This window comes from Conger conger, chromosome 6, assembly GCF_963514075.1.
Source record: "Conger conger chromosome 6, fConCon1.1, whole genome shotgun sequence".
NCBI lineage: Eukaryota > Metazoa > Chordata > Actinopteri > Anguilliformes > Congridae > Conger > Conger conger.
The window spans coordinates 21,508,706-21,529,884 of record NC_083765.1 but is presented as its reverse complement, the minus strand read 5'-3'; the positions used below and the strand labels follow the sequence as shown (position 1 = coordinate 21,529,884).

At 42.2% G+C, this 21,179-nt stretch overlaps 1 long non-coding RNA gene across 1 annotated transcript; it reads right to left on the bottom strand.

Annotated features, from left to right (window-relative positions):
* Positions 1-13,738: 13,738 nt before the first annotated feature.
* LOC133131661 (uncharacterized) lies at positions 13,739-16,889 on the bottom strand. Its single transcript, XR_009709033.1, has 3 exons — positions 16,515-16,889; positions 15,873-15,983; positions 13,739-15,669 (listed from the first exon to the last, which is right to left on the bottom strand). It is a non-coding gene; the product is annotated as an uncharacterized LOC133131661 (long non-coding RNA).
* Between the last annotated feature and the right edge of the window lie 4,290 nt (positions 16,890-21,179).

Genomic DNA, 21,179 nt, shown 5'->3' with positions numbered 1-21,179 from the left:
ACCTCATGGGCTTTGGGAGGGGCCACCTCCACCTCTTCGAGTGAAAGAGGCTTCCGTGGCTCCCAAGCCACTGCCGCCTTACACTTAATAACCTGAAACAGCACAGTCCATTTAACACCAGTTTATTTGGTCTCAATTCACAATAAGGCACTTGGCTTAGCTATAGTTGTTAACGCTAATTCATTGATGTCCTAATGCATTAATTAAGCATGAAATAGATTTTTCATTAGTTCATGTATTGAAATATTAACTAATTTATTTATTCCACAAATATTTATTCATCAGCAAACCAGAGTATAAACTTAGAACTAGCTAACCATTAACAAGTACTTTTAACTGTTTTTCATTCAAATATGAATTGACATTAACTAATGTAGTTGTTAACGTTAATTAATGACGTTGCACTTGTAAGTCTCTTTGGATTAAAAGCATCTGCCAAATGACAAAAATGTAAATGTAAATGTTCAGATTGACTTCTCAGTAGTTAGGTCATTTTTTGAATGTTTTTATGGAGTTTGACAGATACTCTGGCTGTTTTCCAGAAAAATCTCCTGATCGCATTCAGATTGACTGATTTATGGATTGAAGTAAAATATAAACATAACCCTTCCTCTGACTGCTAACTTGTTCTATCTGATAGTTGGTGGAACAGAAGATTTCCTCATGTCACTCTGCAAAAACAGAATAACTCTCATCTCTTCATTTGAATTACAAATAGAAGTAATTTTAAGCATTCACCAGACCATATATTACCTTGCCTTCAGTCCCCATGTCGTCTCTCTGTACAAATGCCAAACAGTGTGCCCTGTAGCCAGGTGCATATCAAGCACTATCAGTGAATTGCTAGGTAATGATTGCCAGAAACTGTAATTCTCGTGCATGGAATATAAAACCAACAGTCCAAGTTTGATTAATGCCACTTGAAACATTTAAGTGTTCTGACAGTTCTGACTATCAGTCTTCATGGCAGTTTTAAGTGAGTCGCTGGGAATTACCTTGTCAAACAGGACAGCAGTCTTTAAACAGCTTAATTTCACCAGTGATGATCCAAGGAGTAGATGACTGGAGAGAGGGTGGTATAGCTGGAGTGAGTGAGGAGAACAGGTTTACATACAGAACAGGTTTGGATACAGAAGGGTGTACGTGTGTGTGCGGGGGGCTTGTATGGGAACTGTATAGCTGTATAACTGTATAGGTATTGGTTTCAAGTCTTGTTTTTTATAGTCTGCAGGCAGAGGATTGTTGAGGCAAAATTTATGTAGTCTGTCCTGGACTATGTTATACAGTCAGGTCCATAAATATTGGGACATCGACAATTCTCATCTTTTTGGCTCTATACACCACCACAATGGATTTGAAATGAAACGAACAAGATGTGCTTTAACTTCAGACTTTCAGCTTTAATGTGGGGGAATTTACATCCAAATCAGGTGAATGGTGTAGGAATTACAACAGTTTGTATATGTGCCTCCCACTTTTTAAGGGACCAAAAGTAATGGGACAAACTAACAATCATAAATCAAACTTTCACTTTTTAATACTTGGTTGCAAATCATTTGCAGTCAATTACAGCCTGAAGTCTGGAACGCATAGACATCACCAGACGCTGGGTTTCATCCCTGGTGATGCTCTGCCAGGCCTCTACTGCAACTGTCTTCAGTTCCTGCTTGTTCTTGGGGCATTTTCCCTTCAGTTTTGTCTTCAGCAAGTGAAATGCTTATTCAATCGGATTCAGGTCAGGTGATTGACTTGGCCATTGCATAACATTCCACTTCTTTGCCTTAAAAAACTCTTTGGTTGCTTTCTCAGTATGCTTCCGGTCATTGTCCATCTGCACTGTGAAGCGCCATCCACTGAGTTCTGAAGCATTTGGCTGAATATGAGCAGATAATATTGCCCGAAACACTTCAGAATTCATCCTGCTGCTTTTGTCAGCAGTCACATCATCAATAAATACAAGGGAACCAGTTCCATTGGTAGCCATACATGCCCACACCATGACATTACCACCACCATGCTTCACTGATGAGGTGGTATGTTTTGGATCATGAGCAGTTCCTTTCCTTCTCCGTACTCTTCTCTTCCCATCATTCTGGTACAAGTTGATCTTTGTCTCATCTGTCCATAGGATGTTGTTCCAGAACTGTAAAGGCTTTTTTAGATGTTGTTTGGCAAACTCTAATCAGGTCTTCCTGTTTTTGAGGCTCACCAATGGTTTACATCTTGTGGTGAACCCTCTGTATTCACTCTGGTGAAGTCTTCTCTTGATTGTTGACTTTGACACACATACACCTACCTCCTGGAGAGTGTTCTTGATCTGGCCAACTGTTGTGAAGGGGTTTTTCTTCACCAGGGATAGAATTATTCTGTCATCCACCACAGTTGTTTTCCGTGGTCTTCCGGGTCTTTTGGTGTTGCTGAGCTCACCGGTGCGTTCTTTCTTTTTAAGAATGTTCCAAACAGTTGATTTGGCCACACCTAATGTTTTTGCTATCTCTCTGATGGGTTTGTTTTGATTTTTCAGCCTAATGATGGTTTGCTTCACTGATAGTGACAGCTCTTTGGATCTCATATTGAGAGTTGACAGCAACATATTCCAAATGCAAATAGCACACTTGAAATGAACTCTAGACCTTTTATCTGCTCCTTGTAAATGAGATAATGAGATAACACACACCTGGCCATGGAACAGCTGAGCAGCCAATTGTCCGATTACTTTTGGTCCCTTAAAAAGTAGGAGGCAACTGTTAAAACTGTAAAAAGTAAAAGTAGAAGTAAAAGTAGAAACTGTTGTAATTCCTACACCGTTCACCTGATTTGGGTGTCAATATCTTCAAATTAAAGCCGAAAGTCTGCAGTTAAAGCATATCGTGTTCGTTTCATTTCAAATCCATTGTGGTGGTGTATAGAGCCAAAAAGAGGTGAATTATGTCGATGTCCCAATATTTATGGACCTGACTGTATATAGGCATGCACCTGTCACATACTTAAGGTTACTTTAGCTTAGCATTCTGCAATCTGCCCTCGGGTTTAGAACAGGTGAAGCTCATGACACCCATCACTGCATTCTGTGCTGGAAAGCTACCTAGCCATCACTTTCTGTGAAGAAAAACATCCATTGGTATGTGTTTATTTACAAGACCTTCCAAAAACTGCCACCATATCTTTCAATGCTTCTAGATTGGATAATAGGTATCCATAGAACACGGTCTCACGGTTGTCATTTCATGTTACTGGGGTTAAGTTAAATTTAGCAAAAAACCTACTGAAAGCTGCTGAATGCCACTTCATCAAAAACTATGACTGCACAGCATTCTTGGTCTGTTGATACTTCAAACAGTGAAATCTTCTCGCTGTTTCCAACAGACAAAAGTTTGCATGTTACCTGAGAAACTTTGGTTAGGGTGTGTTTTAATATTTTCTGGTCCCTTATTTTCTTCTTCTCATGAGAAGCACTGGTATTGGTGAAGCCAAATCACATTTATAATGCATAATTCAATTCTGAACACTCTTGCTCTGAAACATATATGTTTATATTTCACACATCAGATACACCAAACAGCAGAAGTATCAGAGTGGCAAAGGAACATGTATGGTCTTACCTTGTGCTACTGGAACGGGATTAATTTAATGACATCTTGTTTGCCTGGCTGCAAAATAGCGTTCTAACCTTTGCTCTTTGCGAACAGTTGTACATAGGAGGATACTGCACGTGAGGAATGATAGCCTCTTTCCACCTGTAGTGCAGCTCTGTGTGAATTGCTGTGTATCTTGGTCGACATGGACTTGCTTCTGGCTGGAGAAGCTTGCAATGGTGCAATTGTGTATCTTGTGACAGCACTAGTGTATAGGCAAGTTGGGGTGCAGATATCCTGAGTTCTGTGTGTATGCTAGGATTGCTAGGTGTGTAGTGGTTTAGAGTCAGAGAGGAAAGGTCAAAGTGAATGCAATTTATTTTAGTGTTTTCAATAACAGCAATATACAATTGTGCAAAATGCGGAATGGCTATCGAACCTTGAACCGTTCCACTTTTCCCCTTATATACTCAAAGATCAAAGAAAAACCCCAAATCATCAAAGAAAGACACAATCCCAATAAAATCACAGTACGTCAATGACGCTGCTTGCACTCTCTCTGTAGGCCTATCACACCAGATTAACATTTGTTGCACAGCTAGCTGCTGACTCATGGGTAACTTGCATTACCTACAGTTCACTTTTGAATGGTGTTCCAAGATCTTCATTCAGCACCCAATGTACCACCCCACCAATGACACCACTCTGTTCCCCATGACATTGGCTTTCCAACAACACCAAGCATGATTACACTGTATATTGAAAACCTAAGGTTTACATAACTATAAGAATCCCCAAGCCAGAACACAAGTGAAAACGTATCGTATCAGGGTCACCATCTGTAAGAATCCCCCTCCCTTCCAAAGTAAGTAGAATTTTTCAGTAAGTTATGCATCACAACGTATCGTGAGGTGAATAGCATCACATTGTATAGTGAATGTAATTACATCATGACCCATGAAGTGCAAATCATATTTATAAATCGCATCATGAGATCCTTGCCCCTACTAAGTGGCCACCTCCCATCACTTTCATAAGGGGATAAGGAGCTTTTTAAAAGCCTCAAAGTTGTTTAAAATGTTGAAAAACCGATTGAACCCTAACCCAAACAATAACTAATTCCATCTAATGTTCAGCACAGTTCAGTAGTTTTGGCAGCAGTTTTGACTCATAGAAGTTCTCCAGCAGCTGCAGGTTTGGTTGCCACTCCTTGTCCCTCTTGATTGGGACTATAACCCTGTCCTTTGTAGTCCATACCACAAAATAACAAACATCCCTCCCAGCAATATGTATCTGTCCCTGTATCTGGTGCCAGTAATCATGATTTTGGCGAAGCTGGTAGTCTTCGCCGACTTTCTCCAGGAAAAAGTAATCCAACTCAGAAACTGCCTCCTCAATTGAGAGAGGCACCCAACACCCCTGACTTGGATAACCACAGGCCGGAGTCCTGCACTACCACCTGTTTCTCCTCCTCGAAGGCCTTTCTTGCCTTCTCCTCATTCTGTATGCCCCACTTGATCGCTGGCACATGTTCCAGTGACCTTGGTTCAATTAAACGAGAGATGGCCGAAGAGGACACTTCTCTCCCACTTTGCAGTGCAGGCAGGAGGACACCGAAGTTACTGCTGGTAATCCGGCCTTCCCTCATAATGCCCCACATTGGGTTCTCTCGCTGACCTCTTGTGGCGAACTCAACTGCTCTCCTCTGCTCATCCGTGAGCCCCATACCGGCCAGGATGGCCGAAAGCTCCAGATGTCCCTGCTGTTTGACGATGCTGGGGAATGACAGCACCTTCAGGGACTGGTTCTGCCCCAAAGCCATCTGTGGACAATTCTGAGAATCACATTTCACCAGTCCAGTAATTAGTAAATATACAATATTGGTCAAGACCATAAGTAAAATTACTTGTTACTTTTTATGAAACTGCATATTTAAGCTCAGAAAATTTTGGCTCTGTATTTCAGCACATTAGATGTGAAGTGAAACAATGAATATGACAGTGCAGACTGTCACCTTCAATTTGAGGATGTAAGTAAAAGTAGCCATACCATTATGGAAAATACTCCCAAGTTAAAAGTTCTATTCAAAATGAGGTGAGAACGTGCAGCTCGACCGCCAGGTGCTCGTAGTGAGGGAACCATAAGGCGACCAGAGCTGGCAGACCGGAATGGACTAGCTGGGGAGTAGGGAGTGATTAAGGATTGTCCGTGAGGTGGGACAGTCCCCTTAGCAGCCTGAAATGATTATTATTCTAATAATAAGCAGCTCAACAAGATCTCTAACCGTGGGAAAAGGTGTGTTTTGTTAGGGTTGGCCTGCAGGATGGTAGATCTTCAGGAACAGGTTTGGGCATCCCTGTTGTGCTCCAGGTGTCCATCATCGTTTAATTTCTAACATTGCATCATATTGTATGAGCTCATTGTATGAGAACCCTTATCATGCAAAGCAACCATTAACTACATCCATGAGATAGGTAGCTATGTAGGGGAGTGAAAAGTTAAATACTTTCTTCTGAAGTAAAAATATTAAGTCTTAGTAATAGGACCAGGACTGAAACGGGCAAGTGTAGATCTCAATGCCTTTGTGGCCTGAGTTTTGGACTAAATGCCTCCCTCTCCCTTCCATCGGCTCCCCTGGTATTATTGCCCAGGTGAATAACTATGTTATGGATAGCTTGTTTGGGGAATTATTTAATTTATGAGAGGCATGACTCATTTTTTTATTGTATGAACAATCTCAGAGTGCTTTACAATAGGAAGGATAAAAGCACCAAGACAAAAATGATGCAAAATTAATACTTGTAGTAAATATTAAAAGAAACAAAGATAAGACCAGCACCTCTCCACTCCTCCCTCCTGTCACACTGCTAGCTGGATTGGTCATTTCCTGGAAGCTGCTGGAATCCATGTTCTAAAAAACATGCATGTCATGTTACATATTACATACTTTTGTAAAAGATTGTAAGTGTGTTTTTCTGAACAAGAGTCAGTGGAGGGGGTCTCGCTGATTGATCTGCTGATTCAGCTTCACTGTCGGGTGGACATCAGAAGGTTAAAGATCGTCATTCTGATGTGTGATGTCTGTGCAACCACTGAACCTCTTGACCATGTCTGAATATTGTTATGCATTGACTTGCTGCAACATTATTGACTGATTAGATATTTGCATTAACCTTCAGACCTGAATTATGTTCCAGGGATGGGAAAAATAGAACTAGAACTTTCCCCATCCCAAATGCATCCAGAAATGAGATTCAATTAAAAAAATATTTTTATTGCAAATCTTTAATGATCATTTTTTGTACATTCCAGTGGATGCTAGGTCCGAAACAGTTATAGCATGGAACATATAAGATTCAATAGACAATGTTTTTTTAATAGTGGTGAAAAATGTCACAAAGCATTTGAAAAAAGGGGAAACAAATGGTGTACTTTGTAATGTGCACAGGGTCTGAAGGGGTTAAAGAGCTGGTGTACAGGTGTACCTAATGAAGTGATTGCTGAGTGTATATATAGTGTATGTATCTCATTCCTGTAAGGCTTGTGTGTACACAGGTTTTTGTTGTCATGCAATTGTAGATTTTTAATCAAACAATTCAGAGAATCCACACTAACCACATGTGAATTATTTGATTTTGAATTAAAATTGTGTATAATAAAGCCAAATCAAGAAAACAATGCACCTGTTCCAAACATTATGGCACTCACTGTATATACTGTATAGTAATCATACATAATCATAGATAGTCCATTAACTCTAATGTGTTTTATTATATGTTAATGTGTCTTGGGCTGTGCATATATAGTGCTCATACATAAAATGGTTATTGTGACAGGGAACGCTTATTTTGTTTATTACATTGGCAGGCAGGAAATTGCATAGGCAACCACCTAAAATGATTTTTTAAATCTACCTGCCATCTTGGCAGATAAGCCAAAAAGTTAATTTTGGACACTGAATGGGCACCTTTCATGTAAAGTTTCATCATCACTGACAATGTCATTTTGTCTTTCTGAAACTAAATTCATGCATACATTTTTCTTTAAAGCACATTATTATCTATTTCTGGAAGGAAAAGTACAGGATTTCTTACCTTAAATGTGCAGATGTTATTGGGGATATGCAATATATCCTTTAACATACATAATTATAACCCCTGTCTGCCTAAAGCCAAAATATATTTCAGACTGTTCAGTTGAAATACTATTTGAAAAATATTCTTCACAAATAAAATGAAAAAATGTCCTAGTTTTGTGCCTGCTCCTTTGAGTTTGTTTAGCAATTGAAATCGTTTGCCAACTTTACCTCAATTTTGTTGCATTTATTAGCCTGACAAAATGAGGTCAAACCCCATTGTCAAAAGACAATTTTGATTGGATCCCGTTGTTTTTCTCAAAGTGGTTTAGCTTATGCAGAAATAATGGGATAGTCTGGTAATAATATGCATGCACTCAACCTACCTTTCCTGTTTCTTGAATCTTTACCAACAATTAGTCATAAACAACGTACAAACACAGAACAGATAAACTAACGGGAATTAGTAGGGGAAGTTAGGGTGTGTGTGTGCGTGTGTGTGTGGGTGCGCGCAAGCGCGCGTGTCGCTTGAACAAAGGAAAGGTAAAAGTGGGAGTAGCTAGCTTGGGTAAGCTAGAGTTCTGGGTGTGTTAATGAGTTTCAGTGTTAGCTGTGAGAAGAGCGACTACTTGTGTAGTTCACTCTATATATGCGCGAAAGACGACGAATTAATTCACGTACATACACGGCTAACAGAATACATTCAAATGGTAAGACGGCAAATATAGAAACACAGATTCAAAATAACAGTTAAGACTAAGCTAACAGTGGATATGCCTGCAAATGCTTGTTTAGTCTTACTGAGATCATACGCATTGCTGGATCCAAAAGACGTGCTGTCCTTGTAGGAACCGCACTGTGAATGCGTGTCCGGGAGAGGTGCGCAAAGCTGGGGCGTTCCCGTCTTAGCCGCGCGTTGCTGTCTGGACCGCTCGGTTGCTGGAAGGATGTTCGTTGGTCCCTTTTCCGTGTGGAAAAGTTTGTTGCTGGTGTTCTTTGGTGGGCTTTGCAGGGGTAAACTGATGTAGCGTTCCGCGTACACCAGTTTCCACTCGCTATAGGCCACGAAGTTACCGCGAGGTAACTGGGTGTGTCCGTAGGCCTGGTAGTGCGCTGTGCAGCATTCAGCCTCTGTCCGAGTCTCGGAGCAGATGAGCTGAAGCGAATGGCCAAAAAGGGTGCGTTGAAGAAGTGGGTGAAGAGAGTGAAGAGAAGAAGAAGAGGAGAGAGATCCTGAGAACGTGTCTTGCTCTATATAGGAAAGTTTATTTCTCCCGCCATTACGGGATTGGCTGAACCAAGCTAGACGTCATGCGGGGTGGACGTCGCGGAATTGTCCTGTGGGAATGTGGAAGTTGTAGTTCCTACAAAATGTTGACTCTTCCCAGGTGATATATATACAAACTTTTCACAGACCACTTCGAAATTACAACATCCTTTTTCTGATTAAAAATATTAGGCTGTCATCACCACAAAAGTGATCATTGGCGATAGGAGGGGAAGAGGCTGTTTCTGCTTATCTATTGTTACTTCACTGTCCTGTATTGCCAAATCCATCCATCCATCCATCCATCATCACCCGCTTATCCGGAGTCGGGTCGCGGGGGCAGTAGGCAAAGCCGGGTATTCCAGGCGTCCCTCTCCCCAGCAACGCATTCTAGCTCCTCCTGGGGGATCCCGAGGCGTTCCCTGGCCAGGAGAGATATATAATCTCTCCAGCGGGCTCTGGGTCTCCCTCGGGGTCTCCGCCCAGTTGGACGAGCCCGGAAAACCTCCAAAGGGAGGCGCCCGGGAGGCATCCTGATGAGATGCCCGAACCACCTCAATTGGCTCCTTTCGACGCGAAGGAGCAGCGGCTCTACTCCGAGCTCCCTCCGGATGTCCGAGCTCCTCACCCTATCTCTAAGGCTGAGCCCGGCCACCCTACGGAGGAAGCTCATTTCGGCCGCTTGTATACGCGATCTCGTTCTTTCGGTCACTACCCAAAGCTCGTGACCATAGGTGAGGGTTGGGACGTAGATCGACCAGTAAATCGAGAGCTTCGCCTTCCGGCTCAGCTCCTTCTTCACCACAACGGTCCGGTGCAACGCCCGCATTACTGCTGACGCTGCACCGATCCGCCTGTCGATCTCACGCTCCCTTCTACCCTCACTCGTGAACAAGACCCCGAGATACTTGAACTCCTTCACTTGGGGCAAAGACTCGTTCCCAACCCGGAGGGAGCAATCCACCGTTTTCCGGCAGAGAACCATGGCCTCGGACTTGGAGGTGCTGACTCTCATCCCGGCCGCTTCACACTCGGCTGCAAACCGCTCCAGTACGTGCTGAACGTCACGGTCCGATGAAGCCAGCAGAACCACATCATCCGCAAAAAGCAGAGATGCGATTCTGAGGTCACCAAACCGGACACTCTCCTCACCTCGGCTGCGCCTTGAGATCCTGTCCATGAATACCACAAACAGGACCGGTGACAAGGGGCAACCTTGGCGGAGTCCAACACCCACCGGAAACGTGCTTGACTTTGTGCCGAGAATGCGGACACAGCTCTCACTTTGGTTATACAGGGACCTGATGGCTCGTAACAACGGCCCCGGTACCCCATACTCCCGCAGTACACCCCCCACAGGGTTCCCTGGGGGACACGGTCGAAAGCCTTCTCCAAGTCCACAAAGCACATGTGGACTGGATGGGCAAACTCCCATGACCCCGCCAGCAACCCTGCCAAGGTAAAGAGCTGGTCCACTGTTCCACGGCCAGGACGGAAGCCACATTGCTCCTCCTGAATCCGAGGTTCGACCGTCGGTCGGAGCCTCCTTTCCAGTACCCTAGAGTAAGCTTTCCCAGGGAGGCTGAGGAGTGTGATACCCCGGTAATTGGAGCACACCCTCCGGTCCCCCTTCTTGAAAATGGGGACCACCACCCCGGTCTGCCACTCTACAGGTACTGTCCCCGATCTCCATGCGACACTGAAGAGGCGTGTCAGCCAAGACAGCCCAACAATGTCCAGAGCCTTCAGCATCTCAGGGCGAATCTCATCTACACCCGGCGACTTGCCACTGAGGAGCTTTTTGACTACCTCAGCAACTTCCGCCAGGGATATAGGTGCAGATTCCCCCGAGTCTTCAGGCTCTGCCTCTTCCACAGAGGACGTGTTGTTCGGGTTCAGGAGCTCCTCGAAGTGCTCTTTCCACCGCCCGACAATATCCCCAGTCCGGGTCAGCAGTTCTCCTCCCCTGCTGAAAACAGCCTGAGACAAGCCCTGCTTTCCCTTTCTGAGTCGTCGGATGGTTTGCCAGAACTTCCTCGAGGCCAACCGAAAGTCCTTCTCCATAGCCTCCCCGAACTCCTCCCATACCCGGGTTTTTGCTTCAGCGACTGCCGAAGCTGCAGCCCTTCTGTATTGCCAAATATGAAATATAACTCTTTGCCAAAAGAGAAGAGGATCATTTTAATTGGCTCATGTTGGGTTTTTTTTTTTCAAGTGGTTTGGCTTCTGCAGAACTGAATAGTCTGGTAATAACATCTACTTACCGGTTTTTTTTATCTTTACAAACAATTTAGAAGTCACCAGATGTTTTCCACCTGGTCCACTCCATCTAATTCTTTGAGATTCGCAAATATTTAAGGACTAGAGCCCCAGGAATTTGTAGAGATCAAAATGGGACCAGGCACAAGTCCAAGAATCACATACCACTAACATGAAGTAAAACATAAACAGAGACCTGAAAACAGAAAATTAATTTATTTTTAGAGAAGAGAAATTAATTAAATTAAATGTTAAACACTGACTTCTATACCATTGTCTACCTGTTGACACAAATCAAATGTGCTTTGTTATGTATAAACTTAAGAAGATGACATGAGAGATTTCGGTTAGGGTGCCTCTCTTTTTTCGATGATTGAAACTTGAGATTTGGAACCTGTTCCCAGCCAACCAAATATTCTTGGTCTGTTGAAACTTGGGGGAGTGGGAGGCGGAGGGGGAGGGACTTTCCCCGCGCAAAACACATACATACGTAGATCAAACACACAGATATCATACACATAGTCAAAATGGATCTTCCCCACCTGAAACACACACACAAACAGAGTTCCATTTGGTCCAAAAGGAAGGGCACCAATACCTAAAATGCTGTTTCTGACACACTGAGTAGACAGGGTTCTGTGATGGGAAGATGCAACTGGACGAGTTTGTGACCAAAACCCTTCCCCTGGATCAAATCAATGAAGCTTTTGACCTTATGGCCAACAGTGAAGGATAAACAGTGTTCTCATATGTGCTTTTTTGTGATGCTTGTGATGCAAAGTGATCATTATCAGATCATTGTCTTTAATCATAATCGTGAAGCCTGATTGGCTTAACTATGGCAACTTTTGTAATTTTGTATTTCAGAATTTGGACAGTGTTGGTGTCTCGGTGGCGCAGCCTGCAGAGCACTGACCGCATGCTCATTGTGAGCCGCGACGTCAACGGTTCGAATCCGACCGTCTGACAATTTGTTGCATGTCTTTCCCTCTCTCTCGCCCCCATTCTTCCTGTCTCTATATACTGTCCAATAAAGCTATAAAAATATCTTTAAAAGAATTCGGACAGTGGTGAAAGTTTTGTCACTTTGAACCAAAAATGGAAGATTTGGTTTCATAAGAAGATGCACAAAATAAACTCTATTTGACAAGAACACTTCAGCCTTCACAATTTCCTTTATATAGACAAAATCTCACTCACAAGTGGAAAATTCTGGTAAATTCATTTTTGTTTATAATCACTGAATGAAAAACCTATGTTGGCCCAAAGGGAATTTGTTTTCCACAATGATGATCAAGAAAAACAAATTAAATTCAACTGAAAATTCAAGTTCACAGTAGAATGTTGAATGATGTGGCATGGATTGATTCATTCAACTTATTATGAATTATGTTTAAATCAATTCGTAATTCTCTCAAGTACATTCACGTTTCTCTTCACCAATAATCATAATTCACCATGAATATAATTGCTTAAGGCTGCAAAAAGGACAAATATTAGTGAAATAAAAGCCATCATCTTTGAGAAGAAAAATGCACAGTCTTCGTTAAATCTCAAAGTGAATACTGCTGCCATCTAACTGGTAGGCTTGCTAAACTGCTGACCACAGCAAAGCAAGACATTCCACACATTCTCTGATCCATTAATACATAAACACATCCAGGAAATGCTTGCCTTTTTCCAAAATGTTAATATACATGTTTGTGTTTGGAGTACCTCTATACTCTTCTCCTGTCAGTACACAGTCTCATTTAATACTTTTCAGATGAGTGTGTATTCTGCTTGACTAGGCATCTGCAATCTTGCCCAGAAAGGGTTGGTGTGGGCGCAGGCTTTGGTTTTAGCCCATCATGAGACTAACAACAACCTGCACCCTCCCCAGCCCTTCTTGGACAAGATTGGACGCCTCTGTGTGCATCTATGAATTTGTGTGTGTGCGTGTGTGCGTGTGCGTGTGTGCGTGTGTGTGGGTGTTTGTGCACATATATATCTGACTCCTGTTCATGAAACCTACATTATGCATATGAGAACTAACTATTACAAATCAGCATGTTCAATATATCCATATCAATCATGCATTAAGTAGAGAAGCCATTGTATTTTTTACTTTTGAAAATAACAAAAGAAACTAAAAATAATGTAAATCAGCACCCAGAAATGGAGCAGTGTTTGTCTGGTTAAAAACGGTAGTTTTCTCACAACACAACCTTATTCCCACCCCCAGAGCAGTGCAGGTATGTTCAGGCTATTTTACCTGAGGCCTGAGAATAACATGTATAGTAATCAGGAAATAATCAAAAAACATTTACAAATCAAACCATTTTCAAGGACACAGTTGCAATAATCGTTTGCAGACAATGTATTTAATGAAACCCTTCAAGATGTCACCAACACCCAAACAATTACATTGTTTTCTCCACCAGTAGTTGAAAGATATTTTAACATCTTACAGAAGAACATGCAAATTAATTCAATGGTAATAGTAAAAAAAATATATATACATTTAAGTTAAATTATTAAAGATACATTTTTAATCTTTAATTTTAAACATTATGCAGTGGTTACATTTCGAAATAAAATATTTCGGGATAAAATAAAACCCCTTCATTTTCGCGCATTTTGAGAAAGGAGGAAATGCATTACCTTAAAAAGTATAAAAGGACACAGTTGCACTGTCTTCTATAAAACATTGAAAATCTAAAAATTAAAATGAAACTTAAACTAAGTTTTGGAAAATAAATAAATAAATCTTCACTCACGGTGTTTACTACTACTTCTACTACTACTACTACTACTGTAGGGGTCCTCGCACGGGACTCCAAATTATGTAGGGTCCTCGCACGGGCCGCCAAATAACGCAGGGATTTTATTCTCTACGAAACCGGGGCGCCAGTTAAACGTTGTGTTGCAGTATAACTGCAAAAAGTAATCAGTCTCATAAAATTACTGTTATCAGAAATATCCAACCACAAATTTAGTATTTTAATTAATTAAAATAACCAATATTAATGATTGAACATACCGATAACCTGAAGGTTGGAAGTTCTTCGAAAGACTGCTTTAACTCGGCTCTCATGTCTATGCGATTCCAAAACTGACACCGGGGTTCAATAAAATATATTTATTTATTTATTAAACACAGAACAGATAAACTAACGGGGATTAGTAGGGGAAGTTAGGGTGTGTGTGTGCGTGTATGTGGGCGCGAGCAAGCGCGCGTGTCGCTTGAACAAAGGAAAGGTGGGAGTAGCTAGCTTGAGTAAGCTAGAGTTCTGGGTGTGGTAATGAGTTAGAGTTAGCTGTGAGAAGGGACTACTTGCATAGTTTTACTCTATATATGCGCAAAAGACGGCGAATCAATTCACGTACATATATATGTAGCTAACCAAACGCATTACAATGGTTGGATGGTAAATATTGAAACACAGATTCACAAAAACAGTTAAGACTAAACTAAACACTGGCTATGCCTGAATGTTTGTTTTCTTACTGAGTCCATACGCATTGCTGGATCCAAAAGACATGCTGTCCTTGTAGAAGCGGCGATGGTGCTGTGAATGGTGTCCGGGAGAGATGCGCAGGCTGGGGTGTTCCCGTCTTAGCAGCGCGTTGTCGTCTGATCCGCTGGTCCTTTTCCAGGTGTAAAAGTTTGTTGCTGTTTCGTTGTTGAGCTTTATTGGGGTAAACTGATGTAGCGTTCCGCGTACAACAATTTCCACTCACTATAGGCCACGTAGTTACCGCGAGGTAACTGGGTGTGTCCGTAGGCCTGGTAGTGCGCTGTGCAGCCTTCAGCCTCTGTCCGAGTCTCGGAGCAGATGAGCTGAAGCGAATGGCAAAAAAGGGTGCGTCGAAGAGAAGAAGCAGAAGAAGCAGAAGAAGCAGAAAAAGCAGAAGAGAGATCCCAAGAACGTGTCTTGCTCTTATACGGGACCGTTTATTGCTCCCGCCATTACGGGATTGGCTGAACCAAGTTAGACGTCATTCGTGGTGGACGTCGCAGAATTTTCCTGTGGGAATGTGGAAGTTGTAGTCCCTACACTACTAATGATAAAGCAATGCAACATCTGTAGGCTACTTACAAGCTTAAAGAGTTTGATTTAAAAAAAACTCTGTCACTCTGTTACCGTTTGTGACGTGCCTTTCAATGAACAAATCAATTATCGACCCATATAACCCAAGCAGGGCATTGTTGAAAACGTGTTCTCCCCGGGTAGACCTTCGGTTCTGTTGTACATCTTTTAGCAAGTCTATACGACGTTCTTTCAATTTATCCCTGAGAGCCTCAAAAGACGTGGAAAGGTTTGTGTATAGATTTGTACCTGCCTGGGCTGCCTTAGTAACTTTAACAGTGGCGCTCGCCCCTGGTTTTACTGCTTGTATAATGTAGTCATTTATATCTTTGGATACTTTGGCACTGCACCCGACTACTGTCTGGCTTTTGGCGTTCTGAAGGATGGACCCTGGCTTCAGGTCACGGATTCCAGCTGAATCTGAATAGAAACAGAGACACGTTATGAAATTCTCAGCCTGTTGAAAATGCAAACGTTTATGTAACTTTCGTAGCAGTGGTTGTTTCAGTAGTAGTAGATAAACTTTGGTAACATTTTTAGTACTTTTAGTTGTACTAGCAATAGTAGTAGAGAGCTATGTTGGCAGAAGTGCCCACCAAGGGCACGTAGTTCACATATCCTACCCACAATTCCCTTGGGCGCGTTCCCATGAACCGTTCCCCTGTTGGGCGGGATCCCATCAACAGATCTGTTGGTGGGTGGGACGGCATCCTGACTGCAGCCTTGGCCATGTTCTAATCAGATAAATGGAAGTTTTTTTAATCACAGTTACAGTGTGTGAAATGGTGGTAGTAAATGGCGTTACTTCTAACATCTGGTCTCTGGTTACTGACTTACACTAAGGTTTACAATACGATTCCTTTTATCTATTAAACACAATCCAACAATAGTAATGTTGGGATAACTTAGTTAATTAGGCATGTTTTCTGCTTTTTGGGCTACTTCTACTGAAGCAATTCTAAACATAGTTTATATGTAGCCACTATAAATCCGATTCCTGATCCTTGATTCACTGTGCATGCATCATTTTGCCTTTCTGAAACTGTAAATCCATAAATATGAATGTAATGTACTTCCTCAAGCTTTTTAAAGCTTATTATGTATGTCCATGTCTGGAATCACAAGCAGAGGATTTCTTACTTTGAAAAGTGTGAATATTACAGGTGATGCACTACAATGAAGATTTATAACCTTTGGCTATCCTGCCGCCCCCAAAATGCAAATATTCAGGTATTTTCAAAAGTGAATCTAAAATGATTTCTTACCTTATTTGAATGTTACAGTAAAGTTATTCTGATGAAAAGCACTGATGCTGCTGGATACTCAATAAAGTAGTAGAAGTCTAAGCAGTCGCTGTCTGCGTCTTCACTCTTCCCAGGTGATATATATACAGACTTTTCTTGAAACACTCCCAAATTACAACATCTTTTCTCTGATAAAATATTAGTCTATTATCACCACAACATCGATCATTGGTGATAGGAGGGGAAGAGGCTGTTTCAGCTTATCTATTGTTACTTCACTGTCCTGCATTGCCAAATATGAAATATAACTTCAGTCAAGGTGAAGAGTATATGTGGAAAAAAAAATACTCTTCACAAATGTTCTTGGCTGCTGCGTTGTTTGTGACGCAGGTTAAGCAGGTCTTTGGGCAGCTTTACTGTCCTTGTGTTGCACATACATTTTTCCCCATGAGAAAATAAGGAAGTAGATTTCTGAGTTAGGTATCATTGTGACAAGATAAGATCGCAGCTGATGATGCGATTTTGTGCTTTCAAACTGGTTTGGTTTCTGTAGAAATTATGGGTTAGTCTGATAATAACATTCACCTCTCTCCGGAGAAGAAAATTCTCTCTTTTGGAGAATCTTGACCAACAATTTTGAACTAATTTGTTAATCCACCTAAAGCATGAATAGTGTAAGTTTATTGTGTTAGTCAGATATTGCTGTAAATAAAGTGAGGTTGGGCAATGCAGCTTTTATTAAGCTTTTATTCTTTGAAAGAAGTGAAAGTATGCAGTCTCACACAAGAACATTGCACAAGCTAGTTGTATGGGACAGTTCAGAAAACCCAGTGCAGTCAGTAAGTATTTAGATTTTTAGTTTTTGCTCTGTACTCCAGCAAACAAATAAATTGAGATAAAACAATCACCATGTGGTTAAAGTGCAGACTTTCAACTTTAAGATGAGGGGTTTTACATGCACATTGGGTGAACCATGTAGGAATTGCAGCTCCTAAGCCCCCTAATTTGAAGTCATCATATTGATAATTTTCAAATCTTTTGCAATCAAACACTGCCTGAAGTCTATGACCCAGATATGAGCAGATGCTGGGTATCTTCCCTGCTGATGCTCTGCCAGGCCTGTACTGCGGCCTCTTCAGCTCCTGCTTGTTTTGCATTCAGTCAGGTCTTCAGCCAGTGAAATGCATGTTCAATTGGATTGAGGTCACTTGGTCAGTCAAGAACAGAAGTGGAGGTGTTTTCCAGTTTCAGCTGTAAATAATATGAGGTTGGGCAATGCAGCTCTGACAAAGCTATATTATTTGAGGGAAGTAACATTCTGCAGCCTCACACAAGAACATTGCACAAGCTAGTTGTATGGGACAGTTCAGAAAACACAGTGCTGTCAGTAAGTATTTGGATGGTGACACTTCTTTGTTGTTTTCGCTCCGCACTTCAGCCAACAAAATGGGTGAAATAAAACAATCGTGCAACTTTAACTTTCAACTTTAATTTGAGGGTGTTTAAATCCATATTGGGTGAACCATGTAGGAATTACAGCCCGTAGGTCTCCCACTTTTAGGGGACCAAAAGTGCACACAAACTGAAATAAAGTCATCATATTTATATGAATCTGAGCAGACAAGATGTTTCTATATACTTCGGCATTCACTCTGCGGCTGCCGTCAGCAGTGTCATCATCAATGAACACAAGTGAGCCAGTTCCAGTGGCTGCCATACATGCTCAAGCCATAACCTCCACCACGCTTGACAGATGAGGGGGTATGCTTTGGATCATAAATAACTCTGGTACCGGTTGATCTTCATCTCATCTGTCCAGAACATAGGTTTTTTAATGTACATTTTTGTGAACTGTAACCTATTCTATTCTTGAGGCTTGCCTGGCGCTTGCATCATGTGGTGAACCCTCTGAGGTTATTCTTCTGACGTCCACTACATTGGTCTTCCATGGTCATTGCTGAGCTCACCAGTGCCTTCTTGCTTCTTAACAATGTAGATGTTTACATGGCAAATATTTTGCCTATGTCAATGATTTGTTCTTCATTTTTCAGCCTAATGATGGCCTGCTTTACTGGCATTCTTTGGTCCTCACGCTTCATGACAACAGCAACAGACTCCAAATGCAGATGGCACTCCTAGAATCAACTGTAGACATAATATAGGCTCTTTTGTGCATGAGCTAACAATGAAATTCAAACCAGCTGTCCGGAAAACATTTGAGGAGCCAATTGTCCAATTAGTTTTGGTCCCCTAAGATTGAGGGGACTATGTATCCTACAATTCTTCCCCTGTTCACCCAATATTTTACATTACATTACATTACATTATTGGCATTTGGCAGACGCTCTTATCCAGAGCGACGTACAACAAAGTGCATACCCATAACCAGGGATAAGTTCGCTGAAAGACCCTAGAGGTAAGTACAATTTCAACTGCTACCTGTACAACAAAGATAAGGACAAGGGCCATTTTTTTTTTTTTTTTTTTTTCTCTTTTTTGAACAAACAAACAAACAGAGCAAAAGTCACCAAAGTTAACTATCCAAACACTGCTTACCTAGCCAACTAAAATACCGATACACAAAGCAAGTCACAGAGACAACAATTAAGGTTCACAGGGAGGTAGGGAGGGATGGGGAGAGGTGCTGCTTGAAGAGGTGTGTCTTCAGCTTGCGCTTGAAGGTGGGGAGAGATTCTATAGTTCTGACCTCAACGGGGAGTTCGTTCCACCACCGTGGAGCCAGAACAGACAGTAGTCGTGAGCGTGAGGTGGAGGTTCTGAGAGGGGGAGGTGCCAAGCGGACTGTGGAGGCTGAACGAAGAGGTCTGGCAGGGGTGTAGGGTCTGATGATTTTTTGCAGATAAGCTGGGGAAGACCCTTTAACTGCTTGGAAGGCTAGCACCAATGTTTTGAATTTGATGCGAGCCATGACAGGCAGCCAGTGGAGGGAAGTAAGCAGGGGGGTGACGTGTGAGTATTTGGGAAGGTTGAAGACCAGACGAGCTGCTGCATTCTGGATGAGTTGGAGGGGTCTGATGGCGGACGCTGGGAGGCCAGCCAAGAGGGAATTGCAGTAGTCCAGGCGGGACAGAACCATCGCTTGGACCAGGAGCTGGGTCGAGTAGGGGGTGAGAAAGGGGCGGATTCTCTGTATGTTGTATAGGAAGAATGGATGTAAAAACCCTCAAGTCATTGTTTTATTGCAAATTCAATGTGCTGGAGTACAGAGCCAATACAACAAGAACATGTGTCACTGTCCAAATACTTAAGGACAGCACTGTAAATGCATTCAGCCCTGGGGGGCTTTATGTTTCCATAACGTCTCAGAGGGTTGGATGAGTAGTTGAATGGATGGACCTCTGTGAGACAGTCCAGCTCAATCTTCTGTGTAAACATTGACTGTCTGTCACTACCTTTTCCACAACCACTGTTTGGTTGGTGGTACAGTATGTGCAGACTGGGCTCAAATATGCAGTATAGGGGCATCGGTGGGTTTCTGGTTCACCGCCCTCCATGACACATCATGGCTCTCCATGACACATGATTGGGCACCAGTGAGCTAGAGATTCCTTTGAGCTGCTGGAATCTCAAGTTGCATCGAGTAGTAGAATCAGGTGTGCCAATGTAATGTTAAAATGAAAACCTACAGGATGGTAGATTTTCAGGAACATATCAACTGTGTTGTATTCTCTTGAACAGTAGGTGGCATTAGCAAAAGGAACATACAGAGCGATCCTAGACACCATTGGAAAACATTTAAATGCAGAAACTGAGGGTACGAATTGGCAAAGCAAACGGACGGATTACAAAACTGGGGATGAAATGAATGTGGCTCCCCAGTGACCTTAATTTAGATGCTCTGAAAGGAGTGTGCTGCTTGTAGTGTCTTGGGTGGCACACTAGGGGGCAGCCGTCTCACAGCAGTGACCCGTTCAGCACATTTGAATGCTGAAATACCAGAGTGTAAGAATGTCAGGGGTCATTACAGATTATGTAGACAAGCCAGATGCTGAGCTCCAACCCACTACATTACATGGCATTTAGCAGACGCTCTTATCCAGAGCGACGTACAATGAAGTGCAAATCTAACGCAAGTATGAGTTCTAAGAGGACCTGAGAGGACAGTACAGTTCCGAGTCCTAGTGTAAATATACAGATAATCAGAACCCTCGAAGAGTACAATCAACCCCCTTACGATGAAAGTTCTGTCCCCCTGCCACTGAAGATGAACTGTTCCAGTTTGATGTATCTTATAATTATTCTTGAAGAGGCCATAACTAAGGACAATACTGCAGCAATGCATGGTTGCATTATCGGACATGCATAATCCGTGCAAAGTGTAGCATAATGCTAAGAGAATGGAACTTGTGACTGTGAGGTTTGATTACGCTGGAGCCAGGGTGTGTCAGCCTAAAGCAAAGTACATAACGTGAATTTGTTCAGTAACCATGCTGCTCCATAGATTAATAAAGAGTGTAAGTGTCTGTACAAGTGAGCAATTTGCTTGGATTGGGTCCAGACTGTGAGAGATCATTGTGGAGATCATTCAGCAAACATTTGCAGATGAAACACGAAACCAAAGCATCTGAATTGGCAGAATGGCCACGCTGAGAGTCATTTTCACGTACAACCTTTTCTCTTCATGCTTTGCATTCTTTAATTATGGGGTCAAAGCAAAGGTTGATT